This window comes from Dendrobates tinctorius, unplaced genomic scaffold, assembly GCF_039654945.1.
Source record: "Dendrobates tinctorius isolate UK_male_01 unplaced genomic scaffold, ASM3965494v1 ptg000175l, whole genome shotgun sequence".
Lineage (NCBI taxonomy): Eukaryota > Metazoa > Chordata > Amphibia > Anura > Dendrobatidae > Dendrobates > Dendrobates tinctorius.
The window spans coordinates 5,319,952-5,341,656 of record NW_027361842.1 but is presented as its reverse complement, the minus strand read 5'-3'; positions in this window follow the sequence as shown (position 1 = coordinate 5,341,656).

Sequence of the window (21,705 nt, the reverse complement as noted above, 5' to 3'; positions counted from 1 at the left end):
CTTAAGCCTAGCCCGCCCTGGGGCACCAGCCATATGCCTAGCCTGCCCTGGGGCTCCTGACTTATGTCTAGACTGCACTAGGGCACAAGCCTTATGCCTAGCCCGCCCTGGGGCACAAGCCTTATGCCTAGCCCGCCCTGGGGCACAAGCCTTATGCCTAGCCCGCCCTGGGGCACAAGCCTTATGCCTAGCCCGCCCTGGGGCACCAGCCTTATGCCTAGCCCGCCCTGGGGCACCAGCCTTATGCCTAGCCCGCCCTGGGGCACCAGCCTTATGCCTAGCCCGCCCTGGGGCACCAGCCTTAAGCCTAGCCCGCCGTGGGGCACCAGCCTTATGCCTAGCCCGCCTTGGGGCACCAGCCTTATGTCTAGCCCACCCTGGGGTACCAGCCTTATGCCTAGCCCACCCTGGGGCGCCAGCCTTATGCCTAGCCCTCCCTGGGGCACCAGCCTTATGCCTAGACTGCACTGGGGCACCAGCCATATGCCTAGCCTGCCCTGGGGCTCCAGACTTATGTCTAGACTGCACTAGGGAACAAGCCTTATGCCTAGCCCACCCTGGGGCACCAGCCTTATGCCTAGCCCGCCCTGGGGTACCAGCCTTATGCATAGCCCGCGCTGGGGCACCAGCCTTATGCCTAGCCCGCCCTGGGGCACCAGCCTTATGTCTATCCCGCCCTGGGGCACCAGTCTTATGCCTAGCCCACCCTGGGGCACCAGCCTTATGCCTTGCCCGCTCTGGGGCATCAGCCATATGCCTAGCCCGCCCTGGGGCCCCAGCATTATGCCTAGCCCGCCCTGGGGCACCAGCCTTATGCCTAGCCCGCCCTGGGGCACCAGCCTTACGCCTAGCCGCCCTGGGGCACCAGCCTTATGCCTTGCCCGCCATGGGGCACCAGCCTTATACATAGCCCGCCGTGGGGCACCAGCCTTAAGCCTAGCCCACCCTGAGGCACCAGCCTTATGCCTAGCCCGCCCTGGGGCACCAGCCTTATGCCTCGCCCGCCCTGGGGCTCAAGCCTTATGCCTAGCCCGCCCTGGGGCTCAAGCCTTATGCCTAGCCTGCCCTGGGGCTCCTGCCTTATGACTAACCCACCCTGGGGCTCCTGCCTTATGTCGAGCCCGCCCTGGGGCCCCAGCCTTATGCCTAGCCTGCCCTGGGGCACCAGCGTTTTTGTCAGGCCGCCTCAAAGGCACCTGCCTTAAGCTTAAACCTCCTTTGAAGCACCTGCCTTATGCCTAGTCTTTAGATTTATTTGTTGTATTGTGTTTAACGTCAAGTCGGTTAGGCACACAAAACAAGGCAGTACACTCTTCGCTCTTGTCCCGTCTGAATGCGCATGCACGACTGTAAGTGGGGAAGAAGGCATTACCCATTTACGGAGGACAGACAAGAAGTGCCTGGTCGCTTGGAGCATGGGGTTGTGGAGTGGCCCCGCTCTGTACAACAAAGGATCTAGTGCTCAATGTCCATGTACACAGTAGGGGGGTGAAAACTAGCTCTTCACCCCTATGGGTGCCTCACCTTTTATGCAAAGAGTTAGAGCCTTATGCCTTGCCTGAGATTGTGCTCCAGCCCTGAGGCATATTCCTTATGCCTAGCCATCACTATGACACCTGCCTTAAGCCTAGCCCGCCCTGGGGCACCATCCATATGCCTAGCCTGCCCTGGGGCACCAGCCTTGTGCCTAGCCCACCCTGGGGCACCAGCCTTATGCCTTGCCCGCCCTGGGACACCAGCCTTATGCCTAGCCCGCCCTGTGGCACCAGCCTTATGCCTAGCCCGCCCTGGGGCATCAGCATTATGCCTAGCCCGCCCTGTGGCACCAGTCTTATGCCTAGCCCGCCCTGTGGCACCAGCCTTATGCCTAGCCCGCCCTGTGACACCAGCCTTATGCCTAGCCCACCCTGGGGCATCAGCCTTATGCCTAGCCCGCCCTGTGGCACCAGCCTTACGCCTAGCCCGCCCTGTGGCACCAGCCTTACGCCTAGCCCGCCCTGTGGCACCAGCCTTATGCCTAGCCCGCCCTGTGGCACCAGCCTTATGCCTAGCCCGCCCTGGGGCACCAGCCTTATGCCTAGCCCGCCCTGGGGCACCAGCCTTATGCCTAGCCCGCCCTGGGGCACCAGCCTTATGCCTAACCCGCCATGGGGCACCAGCCTTATGCCTAACCCGCCATGGGGCACCAGCCTTATGCCTAGCCCGCCCTGTGGTAACAGCCTTATGCCTAGCCCGCCCTGGGGCACCAGCCTTATGCCTAGCCCGCCCTGGGGCACCAGCCTTATGCCTAGCCCGCCCTGGGGCACCAGCCTTATGCCTAGCCCGCCCTGGGGCACCAGCCTTATGCCTAGCCCGCCCTGGGGCACCAGCCTTATGCCTAGCCCGCCCTGGGGCACCAGCCTTATGCCTAGCCCGCCCTGGGGCACCAGCCTTATGCCTAGCCCGCCCTGGGGCACCAGCCTTATGCCTAGCCCGCCCTGGGGCACCAGCCTTATGCCTAGCCCGCCCTGGGGCACCAGCCTTATGCCTAGCCCGCCCTGGGGCACCAGCCTTATGCCTAGCCCGCCCTGGGGCACCAGCCTTATGCCTAGCCCGCCCTGGGGCACCAGCCTTATGCCTAGCCCGCCCTGGGGCACCAGCCTTATGCCTAGCCCGCCCTGGGGCACCAGCCTTATGCCTAGCCCGCCCTGGGGCACCAGCCTTATGCCTAGCCCGCCCTGGGGCACCAGCCTTATGCCTAGCCCGCCCTGGGGCACCAGCCTTATGCCTAGCCCGCCCTGGGGCACCAGCCTTATGCCACCCCGCCCTGGGGAACCAGCCTTATGCCTAGCCCGCCCTGGGGCACCAGTCTTATGCCTTGCCCGCCCTGGGGCTCAAGCCTTATACCTAGCCCACCCTGGGGATCCTGCTTTATGCCTAGCCCGCCTTGGGGCTCCTGACTAATGAATAGCCCGCCTTGGGGCTCCTGACTAATGCCTAGCCCGCCCTGGGACACCAGCCTCATGCCTAGCCTGCCCTGGGGCACCAGCCTTATGCCTAGCCCGCCGTGGGGCACCAGCCTTATGCCTAGCCCGCCCTGGGGCACCAGCCTTATGCCTAGCCTGCCCTGGGGCACTAGCCTTATGCCTAGCCCGCCCTGAGCCACCAGCCTTACGTATAGCCCGCCCTGGGGCACCAGCCTTATGCCTAGCCCGCCCTGGGGCACCAGCCTTATGCCTAGTCCGTCCTGGGGCACCAGCCTTATGCCTAGCCCACCCTGGGGCACCAGCCTTATGCCTAGCCCGCCCTGGGGCACCAGCCTTATGTCTAGCCCGCCCAGGGGCACCAGTCTTATGTCTTGCCCGCCCTGGGGCTCAAGTCTTATGCCTAGCCCACCCTGGGGCTCCTGCTTTATGCCTAGCCCGCCTTGGGGCTCCTGACTAATGCCTAGCCCGCCCTGGGTCACCAGCCTTATGCCTAGCCCGCCCAGAGCCACCAGCCTTATGCCTAGCCCGCCCTGGGGCGCCAGCCTTATGCCTAGCCCGCCCTGGGGCACCAGCCTTATGCCTAGCCCGCCCTGGGGCACCAGCCTTATGCTTAGCCCGCCCTGGGGCACCAGCCTTAAGACTAGCCCACACTGGGGCACCAGCCTTAAGACTAGCCCGCCCTGAGGTACCAGTCTTATGCCTATCCCGCCCTGGGGCACCAGCCTTATGCCTATCCCGCCCTGGGGCTCCAGCCTGATGCCTAGCCCACCCTGGGGCACCAGCCTTATGCCTAGCCCGACCTGGGGCTCCAGCCTTACGCCTAGCCCGCCCTGGGGCACCAGCCTTACGCCTAGCCCGCCCTGGGTCACCAGCCTTACGCCTAGCCCATCCTGGGGCTCAAGCCTTATGCCTAGCCCATCCTGGGGCTCCTGCCTTATGCCTAGCCCGCCTTTGGGCGCCAGCCTTATGCCTAGCCCGCCCTGGGGCACCAGCCTTATGCCTAGCCCGCCCTGGGGCACCAGCCTTATGCATAGTCCGCCCTGCGGCACCAGCCTTATGCCTAGCCCGCACTGGGGCACCAGCCTTAAGACTAGCCCGCCCTGGGGCTCAAGCCTTATGCCTAATAATAATAATAATAATAATTTTTATTTATATAGCACCAACATATTCCGCAGCACTTTACAATTAAGCGGGGACATGTACAGACAATAAATTCAATACAAGTTAAGACAATTCAAACAGTGACATTAGGAGTGAGGTCCCAGCTCGCAAGCTTACAATCTACAAGGAAATGGGGGGACACAGTAGGTGAGAAATGCTTGTTAATTCAGGTCTGGCAATTATAATAGGGATTTTCATATAAAGCTGCATGATCCGGTCATCAGCCCGTGTGTTTAAGTGCAATAGACAAGTATCAAGTGCAGTTATCATGTGCATGAAGGATGTGGAGACAGATGAATAGTAGGGTGCAGATTCAGAATAATATTTGGAAGGAGGGAACAGGGCAAAGTTAGCTTGCTGAGTAGTTGATGTGGTTGATGCCCAGCCCATCCTGGGCCACCAGCCTTATGTCTAGCCTGTCCTGGGCCACCAGCCTTATGCCTAGCCCGCCCTGGGGCACCAGCCTTATGCCTAGCCTGCCCTGGGGCACCAGCCTTATGCCTAGCCCACCCTGGGGCACCAGCCTTATGCCTAGCCCACCCTGGGGCACCAGCCTTATGCCTAGCCCGCCCTGGGGCACCAGCCTTATGCCTAGCCCGCCCTGGGGCACCAGCCTTATGCCTAGCCCGCCCTGGGGCACCAGCCTTATGCCTAGCCCGCCCTGGGGCACCAGCCTTATGCCTAGCCCGCCCTGGGGCACCAGCCTTATGCCTAGCCCCCCTGTGGCACCTGCGTTTTTAATAGGCCGCCTCGGAGGCACCTGCCTTAAGCTTTGCCCGCTTCAGAGGCACCTGCCTAATGCCTAGTCTTTAGATTTATTTGTTGTATTGTGTTTAACTTCAAGTCGGTTAGGCACACAAAACAAGGCAGTACACTCTTCGCTCTTGTCCCGTCTGAATGCGCATGCACGACTGTAAGTGGGGAAGAAGGCATTACCCATTTACGGAGGACAGACAAGAAGTGCCTGGTCGCTTGGAGCATGGGGTTGTGGAGTGGCCCCGCTCTGTACAACAAAGGATCTACTGCTCAATGTCCATGTACAGTAGGGGGTGAACACTAGCTCTTCACCCCTATGGGTGCCTCACCTTTTATGCAAAGAGTGCAAAGAGTTACAGCCTTATGCCTAGCCTGCCCTTGGGCCCCAGCCCTTAGGCATATTCCTTATGCCTTATGCCTAGCCATCACTATGGCACTTGCCTTATGCATAGCCCGCCCTGAGGCACCAGCCTTAAGCCTAGCCTGCCCTGGGGTATCAGCCTTATGAGTAGCCTGCCCTTGGGCATCAGCCTTATGAGTAGCCCGCCCTTGGGCATCAGCCATATGCCTAGACTGCACTGGGGCACCAGACTAGTGCCTAGCCCGACCTGGGGCACCAGCCTTATGCCTAGCCCAACTTGGGTCTCGTGCCCTAAGACAAGCCTGCCCTGTGGCTCTTGCCTTATGCCTAGACTGCACTGGGGCACCAGTCTTATGCCTTGCTCGCCCTAGGTCACCAGTCTTATGCCTTGCTCGCCCTGAGTCACCAGCCTTATGCCTTGCTCGCCCTGGGTCACCAGCCTTATGCCTTGCCCACCCTTGGTCACCAGCGTTGTGCCTTGCCCGGCCTTGGGCACCAGACTTATACCTAGCTTGCCCTGGGTCTTCTGCCTTATGCCTAGACTGCACTGGGGCCACCAGCCTTATGCCTAGCCCGCCCAGGGGCACCAGCCTTATGCCTAGCCCGCCCTGGGCGACCAGCCTTAGGCCTAGCCCAACCTGGGATGCCAGCCTTATGCCTTGCCCTCCCTGGGATGCCAGCCTTATGCCTAGCCCACACTGGGGTGCCAGCCTTATGCCTAGCCCGCCCTGGGGCGCCAGCCATGTGTCTAGCCCGCCCTTGGGCACCAGCCTTAAGCCTAGCCCGCCCTGGGGCACCAGCCTTAAGCCTTGGCTGCTCTGGGGCTCCTGACTTATGCCTTGATTGCTCTTGGGCACCAGCCTTATACCTAGCCTGCCCTGGGGCTAATGCCTTATGCCTAGACTACACTGGGGCACGAGCCTTTTGCCTGGCCCGCTCTGGGGCACCTGCCTTCCGCCTAGCCCGCCTTGGGGCACCAGCCATAAGCTTAGCCTGCCTTGGGGCTCCGGACTTATGTCTAGACTGCACTGGGGCACCAGCCTTATGCCTAGCCCGCCCTGGGGCACCAGCCTTATGCCTAGCCCGCCCTGACGCACCAGCCTTATGCTTAGCCCGCCCTTGGGCACCAGCCTTATGCCTAGCCCGCCCTGGGGCACCAGCCTTATGTCTTGCCCGCCCTGGGGCACCAGCCTTATTCCTAGCCCGCCCTGGGGCATCAGCCTTATGTCTAGCCCGCCCTGGGGCATCAGCCTTATGTCTAGCCCGCCCTGGGGCATCAGCCTTATGACTAGCCCGCCCTGGGGCATCAGCCTTATGACTAGCCCGCCCTGGGGCATCAGCCTTATGCCTAGCGCACCCTGGGGCATCAGCCTTATGCCTAGCCCGCCATGGGGCATCAGCCTTATGCCTAGCCCGCCCTGGGGCATCAGCCTTATGCCTAGCCCGCCCTGGGGCATCAGCCTTATGCCTAGCCCGCCCTGGGGCATCAGCCTTATGCCTAGCCCGCCCTGGGGCATCAGCCTTATGCCTAGCCCGCCCTGGGGCATCAGCCTTATGCCTAGCCCGCTCTGGGGCACCAGCCTTATGCCTAGCCCACCCTGGGGCACCAGCCTTATGCCTAGCCCACCCTGGGGCACCAGCCTTATGCCTAGCCCGCCATGGGGCACCAGCCTTATGCTTAGTCTGCCCTGAGGCACCAGCCTTAAGCTTAGCCCACCCTGGGGCACCAGATTTATGATTTGCCTGCCATGGGGCATCAGCCTTATGCCTAACCCCCTTGGGGCATCACCTTTATGCCTCGCTTGCATTGGGGCATCAGCCATATGCCTAGACTGCACTGGGGCACCAGCCTACTGCCTAGCCTGCCCTGGGGCACCAGCCTACTGCCTAGCCCGCCCTGGGGCATCAGCTTTATGCCTAGCCCGCCCTGGGGCACCAGCCTTATGCCTAGCCCGCCCTGGGGCACCAGCCTTATGCCTAGCCCGCCCTGGGGCACCAGCCTTATGCCTAGCCCGCCCAGGGGCATCAGCCTTATGCCTAGTCCGCCCAGGGGCATCAGCCTTATGCCTAGCCCGCCCAGGGGCATCAGCCTTATGCCTAACCCGCCCTGGGGCATCAGCCTACTGCCTAGCCCGCCCTGGGGCATCAGCTTTATGCCTAGCCCGCCCTGGGGCACCAGCCTTATTCCTAGCCGCCCTAGGGCACCAGCCTTGTGCCTAGCCCGCCCTGGGGCACCAGACTTATGCCTAGCCCGCCCTGGGGCACCAGCCTTAGGCCTAGCCCGCTCTGGGGCACCAGCCTTAGGCCTAGCCTGCCCTGGGGCACCAGCCTTATGATTAGCCTGCCCTGGGGCATCAGCCTTATGCCTAACCCCCCTTGGGGCATCAGCCTTATGCCACGCTTGCCTTGGGGCATAAGCCATATGCCTAAACTGCACTGGGGAGCCAGCCTAGTGCCTAGCCCGCCCTGGGGCGCCAGCCTTATGCCTAGCCCGCCCTGGGGCACCAGCCTTATGCCTAGACCACCCTGGGCACCTGCCTAATGGCTAGTCCACTTTGGGGCACCAGCCTTATGCCTATCCCACCCTGGGGCACCAGCCTTATGCCTATCCCACCCTGGGGCACCAGCCTTATGCTTAGCCCGTCTTGCGGCACCAGCCTTATGCCTAGCCTGCCTTGGGGCAACTGCATTTTTAATAGGCCGCCTCGGAGTCATCTGCCTTAAGCTTAAACTTCCTTTGAAGCACCTGCCTTAAGCTTTGCCGGCTTCAGAGGCACCTGCCTTATGCCTAGCCTTTAGATTTATTTGTTGTATTGTGTTTAACTTCAAGTCGGTTAGGCACACAAAACAAGGCAGTACACTCTTCGCTCTTGTCCCGTCTGAATGCGCATGCATGACTGTAAGTTGTTAAGAAGGCATTACCCATTTACGGAGGACAGACAAGAAGTGCCTGGTCGCTTGGAGCATGGAGTTGTGGAGAGGCCCCTCTCTGTACAACAAAGGATCTACTGCTCAATGTCCATGTACACAGTAGGGGGGTGAACACTAGCTCTTCCCCCCCTATGGGTGCCTCACCTTTTATGCAAAGAATGCAAAGAGTTATAGTCTTATGCCTAGCCTGCACTTGGGCTCCAGCCCTTAGGCATATTCCTTATACCTAGCCATCACTATGGCACCAGCCTTAAGCCTATCCCGCCCTGGGCAACAGCCTTATGCCTAGCTCACCTTGGGGCACCAGCCTTATGCCTAGCCCGCCCTGGGGCACCAGCCTTATGCCTAGCCCGCCCTGGGGCACCAGCCTTATGCCTAGCCCACCCTGGGGCACCAGCCTTATGCCTAGCCCGCCCTGGGGCACCAGCCTTATGCCTAGCCTGCCCTGGGGCATCAGCCTTATCCCTAGCCCGCCATAGGGCATCAGCCTTATGCCTAGCGCACCCTGGGGCATCAGCCTTATGCCTAGCCCGCCCTGGGGCTCCTGACTTATGCCTAGCCTGCCCTGGGGCATCAGCCTTATGCCTAGCCCGCCCTGGGGCACCAGCCTTATGCCTAGCCCGCCCTGGGGCACCAGCCTTATGCCTAGCCCACCCTGGGGCACCAGCCTTATGCCTAGCCCGCCCAGGGGCATCAGCCTTATGCCTAGCCCGCCCAGGGTCATCAGCCTTATGCCTAACCCGCCCTGGGGCATCAGCCTTATGCCTAACCCGCCCTGGGGCATCAGCCTTATGCCTAGCCCGCCTTGGAGCGCCAGCCTTATGCCTAGCTCGCCCTGGGGCGCCAGCCTTATGCCTAGCCCGCCCTGGGGTGCCAGCCTTATGCCTAGCCCCCCTGGGTTACCAGCCTTATGCCTAGCCCACCCTGGGGCATCAGCCTTATGCCTAGCCCACCCTGGGGCACCAGACTTATGGCTAGCTTGCCCTGGGGCACCAACCTTATGCCTAGCCTGCCCTTGGGCACCAGCATTTTTTCTACGCCACCTTGGAGGCACCTGCCTTAAGCTTAAACCTTCTTTGAAGCACATGCCTTAAGCTTTGCCCGCTTCAGAGGCACCTGCCTTATGCCTAGCCTTTTAGATTTGTTGTATTGTGTTTAACTTCAATTTGCTTTGGCACACAAAACAAGGCAGTACACTCTTCGCTCTTGTCCCGTCTGAATGCGCATGCACGACTGTAAGTGGGGAAGAAGGCATTACCCATTTACGGAGGACAGACAAGAAGTGCCTGGTCGCTTGGAGCATGGTGTTATGGAGTGGCCCCGCTCTGTACAGCAAAGGATCTAGTGCTCAATGTCCATGTACACAGTAGGGGGGTGAACACTAGCTCTTCACCACTATGTGTGCCTCACCTTTTATGCAAAGAGTGCAAAGAATTAGAGCATTATGCCTAGCCTGCCCTTGTGCTCCAGCCCTTAGGCATATTCCTTATGCCTAGCCCGCCCTGGGGCACCAGCCTTAAGCCTAGCCCGCCCTGGGGCACCAGCCATCTGCCTAGCCTGCCCTGGGGCTCCTGACTTATGCCTAGACTGCACTGGGGCACCAGCCTTATGCCTAGCCCGCCCTGGGGCACCAGCCTTATGCTTAGCCCACCCTGCGGCTCCAGACTGCCTTGGGGCACCTGCGTTTTTATTTGACCGCCTCGGAGTCATCTGCCTTAAGCTTAAACCTCCTTTGAAGCACCTGCCTTAAGCTTTGCCCGCTTCAGAGGCACCTGCCTTATGCCTAGCCTTTAGATTTATTTGTTGTATTGTGTTTAACTTTAAGTAGGTTAGGGACACAAAACAAGGCAGTACACTCTTCACTCTTGTGCCGTCTGAATGCGCATGCACGACTGTATGTGGGGAATAAGGCATTACCCATTTACGGAGGACAGACAAGAAGTGCCTGGTCGCTTGGAGCATAGGGTTGTGGAGTGGCCCCGCTCTGTGCAACAAAGGATCTAGTGCTCAATGTCCATGTACACAGTATGGGGGGTGAACACTAGCTCTTAACCCCTATGGGTGCCTCACCTTTTATGCAAAGAGTGCAAAGAGTTACAGCCTTATGCCTAGCCTGCCCTTGTGCTCCAGCCCTTAGACATATTCCTTATGCCTAGCCATTACTATGGCAGCTGCCTTAAGCCTAGCCCGCCCTGGGGCACCAGCCATATGCCTAGCCTGCCCTGGGGCTCCTGACTTATGTCTAGACTGCACTAGGGCACAAGCTTATGCCTAGCCCGCCCTGGGGCACAAGCCTTATGCCTAGTCCGCCCTGGGGCACAAGCCTTATGCCTAGCCCGCCCTGGGGCACAAGCCTTATGCCTAGCCCGCCCTGGGGCACCAGCCTTATGCCTAGCCCGCCCTGGGGCACCAGCCTTATGCCTAGCCCGCCCTGGGGCACCAGCCTTATGCCTAGCCCGCCCTGGGGCACCAGCCTTATGCCTAGCCCGCCCTGGGGCACCAGCCTTATGCCTAGCCCGCCCTGGGGCACCAGCCTTAAGCCTAGCCCGCCGTGGGGCACCAGCCTTATGCCTAGCCCGCCTTGGGGCACCAGCCTTATGTCTAGCCCACCCTGGGGTACCAGCCTTATGCCTAGCCCACCCTGGGGCGCCAGCCTTATGCCTAGCCCACCCTGGGGCGCCAGCCTTATGCCTAGCCCTCCCTGGGGCACCAGCCTTATGCCTAGACTGCACTGGGGCACCAGCCATATGCCTAGCCTGCCCTGGGGCTCCAGACTTATGTCTAGACTGCACTAGGGCACAAGCCTTATGCCTAGCCCACCCTGGGGCACCAGCCTTATGCCTAGCCCGCCCTGGGGTACCAGCCTTATGCATAGCCCGCCCTGGGGCACCAGCCTTATGCCTAGCCCGCCCTGGGGCACCAGCCTTATGTCTATCCCGCCCTGGGGCACCAGCCTTATGTCTATCCCGCCCTGGGGCACCAGTCTTATGCCTAGCCCACCCTGGGGCACCAGCCTTATGCCTTGCCCGCTCTGGGGCACCAGCCATATGCCTAGCCCGCGCTGGGGCCCCAGCATTATGCCTAGCCCGCCCTGGGGCACCAGCCTTATGCCTAGCCCGCCCTGGGGCACCAGCCTTACGCCTAGCCGCCCTGGGGCACCAGCCTTATGCCTAGCCCACCCTGAGGCACCAGCCTTATGCCTAGCCCGCCCTGGGGCACCAGCCTTATGCCTCGCCCGCCCTGGGGCTCAAGCCTTATGCCTAGCCCGCCCTGGGGCTCAAGCCTTATGCCTAGCCTGCCCTGGGGCTCCTGCCTTATGACTAACCCACCCTGGGGCTCCTGCCTTATGTCGAGCCCGCCCTGGGGCCCCAGCCTTATGCCTAGCCTTCCCTGGGGCACCAGCGTTTTTGTCAGGCCGCCTCAAAGGCACCTGCCTTAAGCTTAAACCTCCTTTGAAGCACCTGCCTTATGACTAGTCTTTAGATTTATTTGTTGTATTGTGTTTAACGTCAAGTCGGTTAGGCACACAAAACAAGGCAGTACACTCTTTGCTCTTGTCCCGTCTGAATGCGCATGCACGACTGTAAGTGGGGAAGAAGGCATTACCCATTTACGGAGGACAGACAAGAAGTGCCTGGTCGCTTGGAGCATGGGGTTGTGGAGTGGCCCCGCTCTGTACAACAAAGGATCTAGTGCTCAATGTCCATGTACACAGTAGGGGGGTGAAAACTAGCTCTTCACCCCTATGGGTGCCTCACCTTTTATGCAAAGAGTTAGAGCCTTATGCCTTGCCTGAGATTGTGCTCCAGCCCTGAGGCATATTCCTTATGCCTAGCCATCACTATGACACCTGCCTTAAGCCTAGCCCGCCCTGGGGCACCATCCATATGCCTAGCCTGCCCTGGGGCACCAGCCTTGTGCCTAGCCCGCCCTGGGGCACCAGCCTTATGCCTTGCCCACCCTGGGACACCAGCCTTATGCCTAGCCCGCCCTGTGGCACCAGCCTTATGCCTAGCCCGCCCTGTGGCACCAGCCTTATGCCTAGCCCGCCCTGGGGCACCAGCCTTATGCCTAGCCCGCCCTGTGGCACCAGCCTTATGCCTAGCCCGCCCTGTGGCACCAGCCTTATGCCTAGCAAAGCAATCTCCAAGCCTGCCAACGCCCAGCACGGACTGTGGTGAGCATCCACATGTATTAGGAGCAAGAGGAAGAAAAGAAAGTGATCCAGCTGGAGACGGAGGCGGCTGCAATTTACAAAGCTTTATTGGACAACTTAAAAAATAGGTTGGTTCTTTAAAAATTTCTTATAGCAAACACCAAGCACACCAGTGAAGAAGATCAACGCGTTTCAACTAAAAAATAGTCTTAGTCATGATCTACCTGCTATTACATTGAGAAACTATATATAGAGTGCACATGACATTGATTGGACAGACAATTAAAAATGCAAAAAAGCATATACAAATTGAGGCAAAAAAACAAAACCCAAATATTTCTTGGTCAAGAATCATCATGGATAACAGTGAATTAGGATAAAACATTTCCTTATAAGATACTGCATAAACAGTATTCAGTATAATTTTATTAAATCTTGTCTGGCATTGAGACCACGGGGAATACGGGTGTCAAGCATAAACATCCAGTATGTTTCACGGTTAAATAATTTCTGTTGTAAATTACCTCCTCTAGGAGGTTTGTAAACCTTTTCAATTCCCCAAAATCTAAAACTACTTAAATTGCCTTTGTGCACATTGTAAAAATGTCTTGACACAGCTGAGAAAATGAGGATGAGTGACCTCATGGAGATCAACATCCGACACTGCGGAGACACCATCACATGTTTCTCAACGCAGTGATTCTAGAGCAATGCCCCCATCCCTTATGGGAAATATGCAAAAACATGTAAATCAACAGCCGCGGAGACACCATCACATGTTTCTCAACGCAAGCAATGACTAGCCAGGTATTTCACCGGGAAGGAACAACCACGGGAAGGGCAGTCTCCAATGAAGGAAACCACCTATGCCAAAACATGGTATCCATCCACAGACAGCTGTTTCGGGGTATTGGGGGCATTGCTCTAGAATCACTGCGTTGAGAAACATGTGATGGTGTCTCCGCAGTGTCGGATGTTGATCTCCATGAGGTCACTCATCCTCATTTTCGCAGTCTTTTACTAGGCATTGCTCCTACTAGCCAGTTTCCTAATCCACACTGATGAGGGGCAATACCCCGAAACAGCTGTCTGTGGATGGATACCATGTTTTGGCATAGGTGGTTTCCTTCATTGGAGACTGCCCTTCCCGTGGTTGTTCCTTCCCGGTGAAAGACCTGGCTAGTCATTGCTTGCGTTGAGAAACATGTGATGGTGTCTCCGCGGCTGTTGATTTACATGTTTTTGCATATTTCCCATAAGGGATGGGGGCATTGCTCTAGAATCACTGCGTTGAGAAACATGTGATGGTGTCTCCGCAGTGTCGGATGTTGATCTCCATGAGGTCACTCATCCTCATTTTCGCAGTCTTTTACTAGGCATTGCTCCTACTAGCCAGTTTCCTACTCCACACTGATGAGGGGCAATACCCCGAAACAGCTGTCTGTGGATGGATACCATGTTTTGGCATAGGTGGTTTCCTTCATTGGAGACTGCCCTTCCCGTGATTGTTCCTTCCCGGTGAAAGACCTGGCTAGTCATTGCTTGCGTTGAGAAACATGTGATGGTGTCTCCGCGGCTGTTGATTTACATGTTTTGACACAGCTGAGGCGGAGAGAGCTTCAGAATTTTCAGCGTCTGATAAATGTCTCCTGATCCGCACCTTCAGTGGACAAGTAGTGCAGCCGACATACTGAACTTTGCATACGGTACATTCTATAAGATACGCCACATTCTAAGTGTTGCAATTAATGTAATCATGTATGTCAAATTGCTTTTGATTATATGAAGACAAAAATGTATTTGTTTTATAAACATAATTGCATGTTTTGCAACGGTTGGCTCCACATCTAAAAAATCCTGTGGCGTTCAGCCAAGTAGCTCTATTAGTATCCTGAGGAGAGCTGAGGAATAAGCTTGGAGACAGGATCAAACCCAGGGTAGGAGCTCGTTTTGCTACAAACTTGATGTCACTATGCGTTAATGTTTGTTTCAATCTGTCATCTTGTTTTAGCTTTGGTAAATGTTTTTTAATGATATCTACAATTTGTCCATATTGCAAGCTATAAGGAGTACTGAATACCACATTATTATTATAGTTCTTTTTATTTTTAAGTGAATTATACTGAATAAATCTACCTTTTTTGGTTGTTAATACATTTTTACGATGTGTCTGTAGAATTCTTTCATGTGCATTATTTAAATTCCATTTAGGATATCCTCTTTGTGAAAGTCGCTCACAAGTTTTCTCTGTTTCTGCCAAAAATGCATCATTTTCAGAACAATTACGTCTTATCCTAATAAGCTCACCATAGGGAATATTTTTTGACATGTTTTGGATGGCAAGAATTGGCCCTAAGAATAGAATTACTTGAGGTTGGCTTTCTATAGGGAGTGATCTCAACGGTATGTTTAGATATATTACCTCTGAGATTCAGATCCAAAAAAATTAGCATTTTTTTCTGAAAAGAATAAGTAAATTTCAGATGATATTCATTGTCATTGATATAATCTATGAATTTTTCAGCCTCCTTTTGTGTGCCTCTCCATATTAAGATCAGATCGTCTATGTAACGACCGTACCAAACAATATGTTTGCATATATCCTTATTATCGTCATAAATATGACTTTCTTCCCATTTGAGCATAACAATGATGGCTAAGGAAGGCGAAAATTTCGCGCCCATACTGACGCCTTTCAGCTGTTTGAAAAATCTGTTATCAAAACTAAAATAATTATGGTTTAACAAAAAATCCACGGCAGATATCAGAAAATTTTTTATGTCATTTCTGTAGGTAGAATATGTGTCCAGATAATATGTCAAACTAGATAATGCCACAGAGTAATGGATTGATGGATATAAACTCACTACATCGCATGTTAACCATGCATATTCCTCCTTCCAATGGAATTGATCAAAAACTGCAGTTACATATTTGGAATCACGTGTATAGCTAGGTGTGTTTTGCACCAAAGGTTGCAGGTAATGGTCCACCCAAGATCCCAATCTTTCCCCTATGGAACCAATGTCTGCAACTATTGGTCTCATAGGGGGAGGGAATACATCTTTGTGAATATTAGGAAATGAATGATAGATTGGAGTGACAGGATGATCATTTTTCAAAAATTCTGCCAATCTGTCATCCATAACATTCATATGAACACCTTCCAGCAACAAATTATGAAGCAATGAATTATACTCATCAGTAGGATTAGAACTTAGTTCAAGATACGTCTCCTTATTTTTCAAATCTAACAAATTCAGTTTTTATTCAGTCGCCATGACAGCACCACGAGAGAGGGGATCCGCCCTTCGGGGACAGGAAACCTACATACATAAAAAGGGCGTCCCTCTCTCCCGCCTCAGTTGGTTTCCTGTCCCTGACAAGGGGATCCCTTCAGACATACCTTCAGGAGTCCGGATGGAAGCCCATGCCCGGCAGCCGACTCAGGTAGCGGGGGTCCCCTGCCTCGGCCTGTCCGGAGCATTGGAAGCGCCGCACGGCAGGGGGACTGTTGGTGCAGGCGGCGGCAGGTGGAAGTGGCCTTCAGGGGGAGAGCCTACTTCTGGAGGCCCAACGCCTGTACCGGGTGAGTAGGTCCGCTTCCCTCCTCATCCGGTCCTGGGGGGGCGGCGGTCCCCTTCGGCGGGGGGTGGCGCGGGCCCGGGGGCATCCACGGCATTGCTGGGGCGTCGGCTTCCGCCGGAGGTTGGGGCCGCTGACGAGCGGGCGCTGGCTGATGATGCGGCCTGGTCGCGCTGTGTGACACCGGCCGTGTGCTGTGGGCCGCGGCTGTGACGTCGGCGGCGTGCGCCTCTGGGGAGCTGGGCGGCCAGGGCATGCGCGCCCGGCCGGGGGTTTCCGGTCCCCGCCGCGGTCGGGGGGGAGAAGCTGGATGCCAGGATAGGTACTCGGCAGGCCGAATGAATGACACCTGCTGGCCCCAGAGGGGGCGGTACTGGGAGTGGCCGGCTAATTAACTGCCTCAGGTCAGTGGAGAGGCTCTTCTGGCCCTGTGTTATCTCAGGATGGCGTCGCAGGAGCAGCCATAGCCTCTGGACGAGCCACAGACACGGCCTCAAGCTTCAGAGAGGCCCCAGCAGCGATCTAGCTGCAGCAGCCGCTCTGAGAAACGTGGGGATACTCAGAGGGCGAAACCTGAAAAGTCCACGAGCCGTAAAGGACTGGCGGCTCCGATGGACCCCCCACAGAACCCGGTACTGCGCTGTTAACAGCCAGGGTAAGTGAGCTACGAGAAAGTTCACCTTGCTGATTCTCTGCCCCCCTTATGTTCCCCCTCTCCATTCTGCCAGGGGAAGAAGTGCTCTGGGAAGAGCAAGCACAGAGAGTGTGCTGAATGCGGGGTTTCCCATCATGGACGGTCAGGGAGGGAAGCTATGTAGACCCTGCATACATCACCTGGTCTCGGAAGAGACCGCTGACTTGACCTCCAGTATAGGGGAGATACTCAGACAGGAGGTTAGGGGTTCGGTTAGATCCCTATTTCCAGTTACAAGGTCCAGAAGAAAAAAAAAAAAAAAAAATCCCCCGTTCTGGTCTCCGATAGTGACTCGCGGGAGTTAAAAATCAGATTCATCATCATCTGAATCCAGATCGGGCCACTACTGTTTCCCACTAGAACAGGTCAATCATCTAGTAAAGGCAGTAAACACCACAATGGATATTGAGGAGACCCCGGTAGAAAAAGTCAGTACAAGATTCAATGTTCCGGGGATTGGACTGGAAAAATCGAAGGTCCTTCCCATTGGTAGACAAGATTAGTGCCCTTATTACAAGGAGTGGAAAAAGCCCGAGAGAAAAGGCTTCCTATCTTTTGCCTTCAAAAGAAGGTATCCATTTGAAGAAACAGCTTCATCCTCATGGGATAAAGCCCCAAGATTGGACGCGGCTATCGCCATAGCATGCAAAAAGACGTCCCTACCCTTTGAGGATCTTGGTACCTTAAAAGACCCGCTGGACAGAAAGGCAGACGGGTTCCTTAAAGGAACCTGTGAAACATCAGCTGGAGCCCTACGGCCAGCAATGGCGGCCACATGCACCGCCAGGTCCTTAACGGTATGGTTGGACCAGTTGGAAGAGCAGATTAGAGATAAAGTCCCAAGGCAGGACATTCTTTTCTCCCTCTCTACGGCCCAGGGAGCGGCGGCCTTCCTCTCAGACGCATCGGCAGACTCGGTGCAGTTAGCGGCCAGATCCGTAGCCATCTCCAATGCGGCCCTTAGGGCCTTGTGGCTCAAATGCTGGCCAGGTGACGTGCAGGCCAGATCAAAGTTATGCGGTATCCCATGCGAAAGGGATTTACTTACTTGGTAAAGTGCTGGATGAGCTTTTAGAGAAGGCTGGCGACAGCAAGAAATGCTTTCCCTATTTAGCAAGACCGCCTTACAGAAGACACTCCTTCAGAAGGTGGTTTGATCGTAGGAGAACAACAAGGGAGAGACCCAGATATGACCCCAGGAGGAAAGGTAGGGGGTATATGTTTAATACCCCTCGGGACCGCAGCGATCCCAAATGACTGCCGGACCAGGTGGGAGGGAGGTTGTTGTCCTTCTACCCAGCCTGGTCTCGCATTTCGAATAGTCCGAGGATACGGAGCATCATTAGAACAGGACTGAGGTTTGAATTCCAGCAGACTACGTGTGAAAAGTTTCTTCTAACCCCTATCCGTTCTGCATCTACAGAACAGAAGGCATTGGAGGCGGAGATCCAGGATCTTCTCCAGAAAGGTGTCTTGGTGAAGGTTCCTGAGCTGCAAAGAGGTAAGGGGTTCTACTCCCCCCCCCTCTTTCTAGTTAAAAAGCCAGACGGCTCCTTCCGCACCATTATTAATCTCAGAAGCCTCAATAAATTCATTGAAATTCACTCTTTCAAAATGGAGTCTGTAAAATCGGCAATTAAACTGCTATTCAGTGAGTGCTTTATGGTAGTCTTAGACCTTAAAGACGCCTATTATCATGTCCCGATACACGCAGATCGTCAGCAGTTCCTGAGGGTGGCTGTTTCACTGGGCAGAGTTATAGGTCATTTTCAATACAGGGCACTTCCCTTCGGGGTGGCGGTGGCACCCTGGGTCTTCGCAAAGATAATGGCGGAGGTTATGGCTCACTTGCATGAACAGGACATTCTCGTGATCCCCTATCTAGACGATCTACTAATTGTGGGGCACTTGGAATCTCACTGCACCGCCCAATTAGGGCGGGTAATATCCAGCCTTCAGGGTTTAGGTTGGATCATTAATTTAAAAAAAAAAAAAGTCACGTCTGCAGCCCCTAAAAGTACAACAGTTCCTCTGCCTTATCATAGAATCTGATATTCAGGAGTGTCGGTTACCAGAATCTAAAGTATTCAACGTTCAGCGTCAAATACGCAGGGTAATAGATAATCCACCGCTTACCCTTAGAGGGGCAATGTCACTGTTGGGCTCTCTTACGCAGCTATACCAGCAGTACTCTGGGCCCAATTCCACACCAGAACCCTGCAGTGGGACATCTTGTACAACACCCGTCAGCTAGAGGGCTGCTTCGAGGGTAGAGTTACCTTATCTAACGATACGATTCAGTCCCTACATTGGTGATCGCTGATTTCAAATCTGCGGAGGGGTGTTCCTTGGGTAAACCAGATCTCCCCGAATTCTATCCACGGATGCTAGCCCCAGGGGCTGGGGGGCTAATATGGGAGATAACTGGGTCCAGGGAGCGTGGTCACTGTCAGAACAAAAATTCTCCTCCAAACCTTAAGGAGCTGTTAGCAGTGGAGCGGGCTGTAAGTGCCTTCCTTATGTCCCTACAGACCGAACACGTCAGACTATTCTCAGACAGCCAGATTGCCGAGGTTCTCCTCCTATCCCTTACAGTGCTGTATATTAAAGGAAAACAAAATCTAACAGCCGATTTCCTAAGTCGCAACAGGCTCAAACAGGGAGAGTGGGCATTAAAAAGGGCCATCTTCAGACAGATCGTACACAGGTGGGGACTCCCAGAAATAGACTTGTTCGCCAGCAGAAGGAACAGACAACTCCCTATGTTTTGTTCTCTGGATCCCAGAGAACCGTATGCAGTGGACGCTTTCCTGATTCCGTGGAGCTTCAGCCTAGCATATGCCTCCCCCCCCCCCCCCCCCCCCACTGAATCTGATTCCGATGGTGCTGAGAAAGATCCGGGAAGACAGGGCCCACATTATCCTAGTTGCCCCGTTCTGGCCCAGGAGGTCATGGTTTCCTTGGCGGAGGAAAATGTCTGTCCCAGCCATGGATTCTCCCCGAGCTCCCGGACCTTCTGTCCCAGGGTCCAGTATATCACCCACGAGTCTCCAACTTACATCTAGCGGCATGGAGTTTGAGGGGGAGCTGCTAAAAAAGAGTGGGTTTTCCCGAGGACTAGTCAACACCCTCTTAAAAAGTAGAAAAGCCTCCACAACAAATATCTACGCCAGAGTCTGGAAAATATTTTTTTTAGCAGTCTCGGGGCGGAGGTTGGTCAGAAAATCCGCATTATTCAGATACTGGAATTCCTTCAGAGGGGGTTGGAGATGGGTCTAGCCACAAATACGCTTAGAGTCCAGGTTTCGGCTCTGGGGGCATTTTACAACTGCAACTTAGCAAACAATTACTGGGTGGCAAGATTTATTAAAGCAGCAGCAAGATCCAGACCCATCATAAAACATAGGCTGGTTCCAGGGGACCTCAACTTAGTTTTATCAGCTCTAACAGAGCCTCCCTTTGAGCCTGTTGATTCTGTCCCCATAAGGATCCTTTCGTTCAAGACTGCCCTGTTGGTTGCCCTAATGTCAGCCCGGAGGGTTAGTGATCTACAAGCCCTTTCTAGAATACCGCCAAACACCCAGTTTAGAGAAGATAGGGTCACCTTAAAGCCAGACCCCTTTTATTTACCCAAAGTCACCTTGAAATTCCATAGACTACATGAAATAGTCCTCCCGTCCTTCTACCCGAACCCCATTAACCCGACCGAGCAGAAGCTCCATTCCCTAGATGTGAGACGGTGCCTCCATAGTTACATTTCGGCCACAGAACCATGGAAGAGGGACAATGCCCTGTTTGTATCTTTTCAGGAAGTTAGAAAAAGACTTAGTGTCCAAAAACCACCCTAGCTAGGTGGATTAGGGAGGCCATCTCTTTTGCTTATACAGCAGGTGGGCTGGAGGTTCCGGAAGGCATAAGGGCGCACTCTACTCGGGCCATGGCAACATCCTGGGCAGAAAGAGCGGAAGTATCCATCGAGGACATATGTAAGGCAGCCACGTGGTCCTTTCCATCCACGTTTTTTTAACCACTATAGATTGGATTTAGGCGGGTCCGCCGACCTCACGTTTGGGAGAAAGGTGCTTGAGGTAGCTATCCCTCCCTAGAGTTCTCTTCATCTCTGCAAATCTCTCGTGGTGCTGTCATGGCGACTGAATAAATGCTCAGCTACTTACCGGTAGCGGTGTTTTTCAGGAGCCCATGACAGCACCTCTACATTCCCTCCCTCTGCTCTCACGTCTTGGATCAGCACCTTTACTTTGGTTAAAAATTTGTTACGGGAGTAGAGAATATTTAGTTTGACTGTGCATATATGAATTGCTACTAACCAGGGAGGTCCTCTCATGCTCTGTAATCCAACTGAGGCCGGAGAGAGGGGCGCCCTTTTTATGTCTGTAGGTTTCCTGTCCCCGAAGGGCAGATCCCCTCTCTCGTGGTGCTGTCATGGGCTCCTGAAAAACACCGCTACCGGTAAGTAGCTGAGCATTTTGTACAATCCAGCATCTTGATAAATAAAATGAGAACAATGGGGATAGGGGAAAATGTGTAGGTGGGTTAAGAGCTGGCTCTGGGATAGGAAACAAAGGGTGGTTATTAATGGAGCACACTCGCACTGGGTCACAGTTAGCAGTGGGGTACCACAGGGGTCAGTTTTGGGCCCGCTTCTTTTTAGCATATTTATTAATGACCTTGTAGGGGGCATAGAGAGTAGAATTTCAATATTTGCAGATGACACTAAACTCTGCAGGGTAATCAATACAGAGGAGGACAGTTTTATATTACAGGAGGATTTATGTAAACTAGAAGCTTGGGCTGATAAATGGCAAGTGAGCTTTAATGAAGATAAATGTAAGGTCATGCACTTGGGTAGAACGAACAAGTTGTATAATTATGTGCTTAATTGTAAAACACTGGGCAAAACAGTCACTGAAAAAGACCTGGGTGTATGGGTGGACGACAAACTCACATTTAGCGGCCAGTGTCAGGCAGCTGCTGCAAAGGCAAATAAAATAATGGGATGCATTAAAAGAGGCATAGATGCTCTTGAGGAGAACATAATTTTACCTCTATATAAGTCACTAGTGCGACCACACTT